We start from the raw sequence: 8,038 nt of genomic DNA on the forward strand, positions 1-8,038 counted from the left end.
ATCTATACCACACACCCTGAGGCCCAGGGAATGTTGTAAACAAGACAGAAGAAAGATGCTAAAGAGGTAGAGATGAGCAAGAGTTCTAGGAAACGGTCCTCTGGATATGATGAGGCATTGCACTCAGGAACAGAGCAGCTGGACCCGCCCACCATGACATGAAAGTAGGAGAGGGACTAGCTAGAGAGAAGGGATGGGAAGGTAAGGAGTGTATGTATGATCACAATCGCTTGTATAAAAATAGGAAACCATAAAACAATAAAGCTTTAAACTAATGAGATAAGTAGGATCTGGGGGTGTAGCACAGTTGGGAAAGCACTTGCTAGCATAGAATTCTGGGCTTGAATTACAGAACTACAGAAAACTGGACACAATGCATTATACCTGCAATTCTGGTACTTGGGACACAGGGGGATAAGAAGTTCAAGGTCACCCTTGAGTACTTAGTGACTGGGATATATGTGACACACTGTCTCAAACAACAGCCACAGCAAAATTATTACCCATACCTAACTTCTTTGGCCTTAAACTTTTCATGTACAAAATGTGTACTGTTAATAGCATACATTATTATATCTTTGTTAAATGCTTAGCTTGATGCTGACATGGAAGCTAAAGTGTGCCTTCCCCCCAAAACAGAACATTAATATACAAATCCCAATACCTCAGAATGGGGCTGCATTTGAAGAGAGGTTTAAACCAGAGCTTAACATCAGGCCACAGTTCAGTGTGACTGCTGTCCTCACAAACCAAGAAAAATTGGACACAAACAGAGAAACGAGAAGTGTGCTTATTTGAGTAAAAACTCCATATGGATACACTGAGAAAACAGCCCTCCGAGTGCAAACAAGGAAAACCACGGACAAGCCCAGAAGTGCCAGCATCTTATCTCATCCTGCCATCTTCAGAACTGTGAGCAAATAAACATCTGTTACTGAAGCCAGGTCTGTGGCCTATTGTTCCAGCAGTCCTAGCAAGCTAACAGAAGGGCCGACATCTATTAAGTGTTGGGTTATACTTACCTGTTGGTGTTGCCTTTAGTCTTGTGGGTACGGCTTTCTTCAAATCTGTGGATCCAGGAGGGCAGCTCCTGGTTGCACGTATATACTGAGCAGTTGAAATGTGGTAAGTCAAACGGAGATGAATTGTAGGTATAAAATACACACAGAGTTAATAGGGAGAAAAGCATAAATATCTCCTAAACAACCTTTTTGACTGCTGCTGAAATGATGGTATGCTGAATGTACTGAGTTGCATCAGCCATATTACTACATAAAACTCATGTTTCTTCTTTTGTTTTTCATGGCTCTACAGAGTATTTAAATTTACATACCGGGCATCCTATTCCTAGTGGTCAGCACTAAACTAAAGCCATTAATGGACAGTCAATACCACAGCATCACTTTGCTTTCTAGTATCAAGAGAAGAGTTTCCTCTGTCAGCCTTGAGAGAACCTTCTAGTACGTGTTGACATAGCTCAAGAAACAGGAGTCTAGCACATCTGACGTAGGAAACAAGTCCAGGGCTGACTTGCTTATTATGTGAGCCTTGTACCAATTTTCTGGGCCTCCCTGCATCCTCACCTATAAGATAAGAGAAGTAAACAGAACTTGAAAGCAATAATAGACAAAATTTTCACTTTGTCCAGGGCATACAATAAGCACATTCTCCGGGTTAAATGTTTGTGTTTGCACCCAATTCACATAAGGAGTCCTAGCAATGATGGAATGAAGTTAAGACTTCAGGACTTTTATATGTGAGCTATGCATTTTAGGTGTTTCTGTTATAGAAGCCTGAACAGGTTATGACTGCTCTGCAAATGTCAGTGGCTCCTACTGCTACCATATGATGCACAAAGGGCCCTATCTTCTTCAATGATGCTGTAAGTGTTGCCTTCTGTATTAGTCATGGTTCTCTAGAGTCATCGAACTTATGGAATGTCTCTATATATTAAGGGAATTTGGTGTGATGACTTACAGTCTGTAGTCCAACTCACCCAACACTGGGCAGTTGTAGATGGGATATCCAGGAATCTAGTGGTTCTTTAGACCCATGAGGCTAGTTGTTTCAGATAGTCTTGTGTATACAGAAGTAGGTTCCAACTGATGTGCTGGCTAGAAAGTGCAAGCAGGTGAAGAAGAGCAAGCCTTCCTTCTTCCATCATCTTTACATAGGCCTCCAGCAGAAATTGTGGCCTAGATTTAAGCTGTATACCACCACACCTGGATTTTAACTTGCTCTGTCCCAGGCTGGCCTTAAGGTCAGAGATCTGCTTGCCTCAGTTTCCTGGGATTAAAGGACTCATACTTTGCCTGGGCCTAAGCTTTTCATGCCTCAAGATCTGGATCAAAAGCATGTGTCATCCCATGTCAAGATGGTCAGAAGCCTGTGTCTTTCAGCCTCAAGATCTGGATCATAGGTCTGCCCTCCGTTTCTGGGTTGTAGTTCATTTCAGATGTAGTCAAATTGACAACCAGAAATAGCCATCACACCATCCCATAGAAGGAACACATGAAGTCCCCATGCTGGAACCACCAGCAAACAAAAAGCAAACCAAAGTGCAGCAAAAATCTGTGCTGGCTGATTTTTTTTTTTTTTTTTTTTTTTTTTTTTTTTTTTTTTTGTCAACTTAACACAAATTAAATTCATCTGAGAGGAGAGAACATCAATTAAGAAAATATTTTTATAAGATCAGGTTGTAGGCAAACCAGTGGGTCATTTTCTTTAATTAATGATTGATGGCAGAAGTCCCAGCCTTATTACAATGTCAGCCCTGGGCTGGTGGTCTGAGGCTCTATAAGAAATCAAGCTAAGCAAGCCATGAGGAACAAGCCAGTAAACAGCACCTTCCATGGCCTCTGCATAAGCTCCTCCTCCAGGTCCCTACATTGTTTGAGTTCCTGTCCTGACTTCCTTTGATAATGGACTGTGATATGGAAGTGTAGGCCAATGGAACCCTTTCCTCCCCACGTTGCTTTGGTTGTGATGTTTCATCACAGTAACAGTAACGCTGACAAAGACATTATCCTTTCCTCTGCTGCAGTCATATGTCTCCAGCTTGTCTGAACTGACTTATCTCCCCTTGACCTTCAGCACCCTCACTCCTCTGGCTTTCTTAGCTACACTTCAATCTCCTTTTATAAGTGTCTTTCAAGGAAGACCTGACTGAAGTCCTGCTTCCTTGATATAACTGCCCCCTAGGAACCATCTGTCCTTTCTTTGTAACATCTGGAGATACAGGCCAGCCTCCCCCTCACCTCCATCCCCAATTTGCTTCCTCTGTGTTGCTGAACAAAGCCTCTGACAGATAGAATCTCCGTAGAATGAAGCAAAGAGAACATAAAGCTCCTGCCAGAAGTGGTGATGGGTGAATGCCAAGGCACTGTCTGCTTAGGAAGTCATTTGATGTACAAAATTTTGACAAAACAGGAAAGCCTTACAACTTGGATTTCAAATCCCACAGAGTTAGTGTTGGCAGAAACAAGCTGTAACCATCTCAAAGTTAGTAAGTGCTGCCTACAAACGTATCCTTAGGCACTGGAGATGAGGATGTTCACTGTGTTCAGGTTAATGATGCTGTGGATGAAAGTTCAATCCCTTGACCATATAGTCTGCAGTCAGCCCAGGTGACTCCCTGACCATGCAACTTCGGACTAGCTACTCAAACCTTTCCAGGCCTTCATTTCCTTCTGTCCAATTGGAGTCTTACAAGCTAACATTAATTAAAGTCTCACTGTGCCAAGTATTTTTTTTTTTTTTTTTTTTGTGCAGTATACACTACAACTGAACATATTTTCAAATACAAGCTGCGGAATCAGAACGTGACAGATATCTTCTGGGTGTCTTTGTTCCCCTAAAATTTATATCCTAGTCCCCCAAAGCAATTATAGGAGGACCTGGTAGTTTGGTAGTTAATGGAGCAAACATCACACACAAGATTAATCCCTTTATAAATGAAGCACAACAGGGAAGCAGGTAGGCACATCTTCACCTGTCCTTCATCTCCTCTAAATCCAATCTCCAGTCTCATCTTCAGCCTGTGGCAGACCATCTCCTGCAGCCTTGCCTTCCTTTCTATCCCCATTACCAACAGATTTGTTAGAACTTAGCCTCCAACTTCCTTCCCCCAACCCATCGCATTATCCCAGCCCCAAACACCAACATGCATTCTCTGGGAATGAGCCAGCCACCCTGCTAGGAAAGCATGGAGGCTGATCATAATCTTCACCTCTTCCTCTTCTCTTTAGAATCTGACCTTCCAGTCTCATCTCCAGATCCGTAGCAGAGCACTTGCTGCAGCCTTGCCTTCCTCCCTGTCCACAACTCCAGCAGATCCCACAACCTCCCACACCAACCTTTCCTCTCCATATTCATCTCTTTATCCCAGACCATAAATACAGAGTAAATACCTAGGAACTTAGCTAAGAAATTGGGCAACCTAATCTTTACCTCTCTTGTCTTTACTCTAAATCCAACACCCTGTCTTATCTCCAGCTCTGTAGCAGACTACTTTCTATGGCCTTTCCCCACCCTCTGACTTCATTCCCAGGGCAATATACCCCCCTAAGAACCAGAGAAAGCAACAGAATTTAACAAAACGCCCACCCAACCAGGACAAAGCCAGATGTCAGCACCTAGAATTTCCATCTTCCCATTCTCAGATGACCAGACACAGCATAAAAACACAAGCAGTAACAACTACAATAGCCCTCCACTACAGCCAGCACCTCTATGACTGTGAGCCCTGAGGAAGGTGCATAGTTGAAGCAGAAGACGGGGACTTTAAAATACCCTTTAGGAATACGATAGAGGAAATGAAAGACTTCTTTAAAAAAAATCTATAAAAACACAAACAAACAATAAAAGGAAATGAATAAAACTGTCCAGGAACTAAAAGTGGAAATAGAGTCAATAAAGAAAACTCAAACCAAGGGAAATGTGGAAATGAAACATTTAGGAACTTGAACAGGAGCCACAGAGGCAAGCTTCACAAACAGAACACAAGAGATGGCTCTCAGGTACTGAAGAGGCTGTAAAAGAAATGAATACCTCAGTTTAAAAAAAAAAAATGTTACATCTAAAACACTCCTGGGACAAAAATCTATAAAAATCTGGGACAATATGAAAAAAAAAAAAAAAAAACAAATCTAAGAGTAATAGGTTATAAAGGAAGAAGAAGGAAAAAAAAACTAAAGGCATAGAAGATATTTTCAACAAAATCAGGGAAGAAAACTTCCCTAGCCAAAAGAAAGATATGGCCATCAAAGTACAAGAAACATACAAAACAGCAAACACAGTGGACCAGAAAATAAATAGTACATAGTAATTAAAAACCCAAATTACAGAACAAGGGAAAATAATATAAAAAAGAAGCAAAGGGAAAATGACCAAGTACCATAAATCCAGAATTACTAGAATAACACCTGGATTCTCAGTGTTGACTCTAAACCCAGAAGGCCTTGGGCAGATGTGCACATCTAAGAGATCACAAATGTCAGTCCAGACTATTGTACCCAGCAGATCTTGAAAGGATAATTTTCAGCTGCATATAGAAATGCATATACACACCAAGGATCCTTAAAACAATTGTGACTAGTAAAAGAACTGCTAGAGGTCTCACCATCCTCCATTTCAGGTTGTGTCGCAGAGTAATAAAAATAAGTATATGGTATTAGTGCAAAAACAGATACTCATATCCTGTGTCTAAATAGCATATTTAGATGAGACTTGGGACTATACAATTGGTGCTGGAATTGGTAAGAACTTTGTAGGGCCAAGAGATGTATTATAATGAAATAAATGTATTTTTAATGTTAAGGCAGAAATGAATTTTAGATAAAGGCTACAGGACAGGAGTCTGTGATGTGATATGTGTGTCTTCAATGTTTAAACACCATAGACATTTGAATTAGTCATTTAGTTGTCAGAAACAACTAAAAGGAACCGAGATGTGTTTGGCTCAGTTTCTAAGGGTTTAATCTAAAGTTACTTGGCCTTGTATGCCTGCTCAGAACATTACCACAGGAGGGAAGTGTAGCAACGGAGAACCTTCACATACTGATACACAGGAAGAGACCAGGGCAGGATGTAACACCCAAGGACATGTTCCCTCTCATCCCATACCCACAACTCCTACCCCAGGTGACCTTCCTCCAACTAGACCTCACCCCTCCCTTTCACACCTCCTACATACTGCCATCAGATTAAGAATTCATTGAGGGATTAATCCACTCATTAGTTCTGAGCCCTCCGCAGAATGCAGGGAGATCTAATCACAACACACCCTGAGGTGTGTCTCAATGACCGAGAGGCATTTTCTTAATCATACCCTAGTTGTCTGATCAGATTAACCGTGGCACTCACCAAGCTGTTGGTATTAGAAGGCGGTATCTTTGAGAGACAATGAGATGATGAGGGAGTTGGTCTGGGAAATGAAACCAGTGCCCTTATCAAAGACGACCAAGTGAGATCATTACCTCTTCCCAATAGTAAGTTCCTAAAGAGAAGCTGTCATTCTCACAGACACCACCTCTGCCTATTACTTCAGCTCCGGCTTCCAAGCATAGAGGTCATAAAAAGTAAACAGCAGCCAGAAGGAACCAAGACACTGGTACAGAGTAAACCGTGACTATTTTCACTGCCATGAAACACATGTCTGTAGCCTGATTAGCAGGTTTTTCATCCCCCAAAAAGTGTGTGAGCACTGACTCCATTTGACCCCATCCACTGTATAGCCGCAGACACAGCTCAGCCTCTGTTTCTCTGGTGTCTGAATCATTCTTAGCAATCATTATTCCGCAAGGCTGTTGGACGACCCAGCAGGGATACTGGAGGCAAAGAGCTGTGAAAGCTACTGTGCCTTTCTGATTATTCTGATTTTTTGCTGCCACCACTGGGTCATTTTCTGTCCCTATTCACAGCAAGCAGCATAACTAGGTCTGACAGACTCTAAGGAAGATAGCCACCCTCTCTGTGGACAGACGCACACTGATGAGCTATTACCCTTTATCATGGCAGCCTACAGGTCTGAGCTTCCTGTCTTTCAGACTCCGGGAATGTCTGTCATTCTGCTACATACCGGAAAGGAAAAAAGAAAAAAAAAAAATGCAACGCCCAAGCAAGTGAGCCAGATGCATTTAGCCAGTCTGTCTGTCACTTCCAGGGCCAACCACACTTTGGGCTTTAGGAGGAGCACCCAGGTAGAAGGTATTTGCAAGGACGATGAGCAAGCTGGTGACCTTCACCAAACAATAGTGGTGCAGAGATGGGGAGGTTTTAGAGATGCACAGAAAACATCCTTCTGATTGATGCTTAAAGGTCACCTCCCAGGGACTTCTTTCTAGGCTTTGTTATCTAAAATAACCAAAGCCTTCCCAGCTGTATGCCACAATTTCCCATTGTGAGGGGAAACATAATAATTAGACCTATTTTTTAGGATGGAGATGAGGATTAAATGCACAAGGAAATGTTTCAAATGGTGTATAACTCGTTGTGTTTAATAATTTATCGGTGTTGCTGCTACTGTCTACTCATCTAATAATTACTTCATTGTGGCATGTGCAATGTCTGGAAAAATGTGATCTTGGTCAGCCATGTGAGTACATGGTTATCACCTAACTTCCTCATTCAATCTCAGGAAGTGCCTAAACTACATTTTCAGTACGGACTTATTACATATTAGCTGGCAACCAAGTGCAGTTGTAATTTCAACATTTGAGAGGCTCAAAAAGAAGTTCAAAACTGATCGGAGCTACCTGATGAGATTCCCACCTCTGAAGAAGTGTGTGTGTGTGTGTGTGTGTGTGTGTGTGTGTGTGTGTGTGTGGTGTGTGTGTGCATGTGCGTGTGCGTGCATTCACATTCAGGCATGAACAAGATTATTTAATAAACAGGCAACCATCACCCTCCGACTCATTCCCCATTTGTGTAGGACAGTTTACTTGAATTTGTGGCCTAGAGACATGATGACACTGAAAAGTTACCTGTCTACACAGGGATGAGGGTTTAGGTGGAGATTAATGCTTAACATATTTTGGTT

This window comes from Micromys minutus, assembly GCF_963924665.1.
Source record: "Micromys minutus genome assembly, chromosome: 1".
Classification (NCBI taxonomy): Eukaryota; Metazoa; Chordata; class Mammalia; order Rodentia; family Muridae; genus Micromys; species Micromys minutus.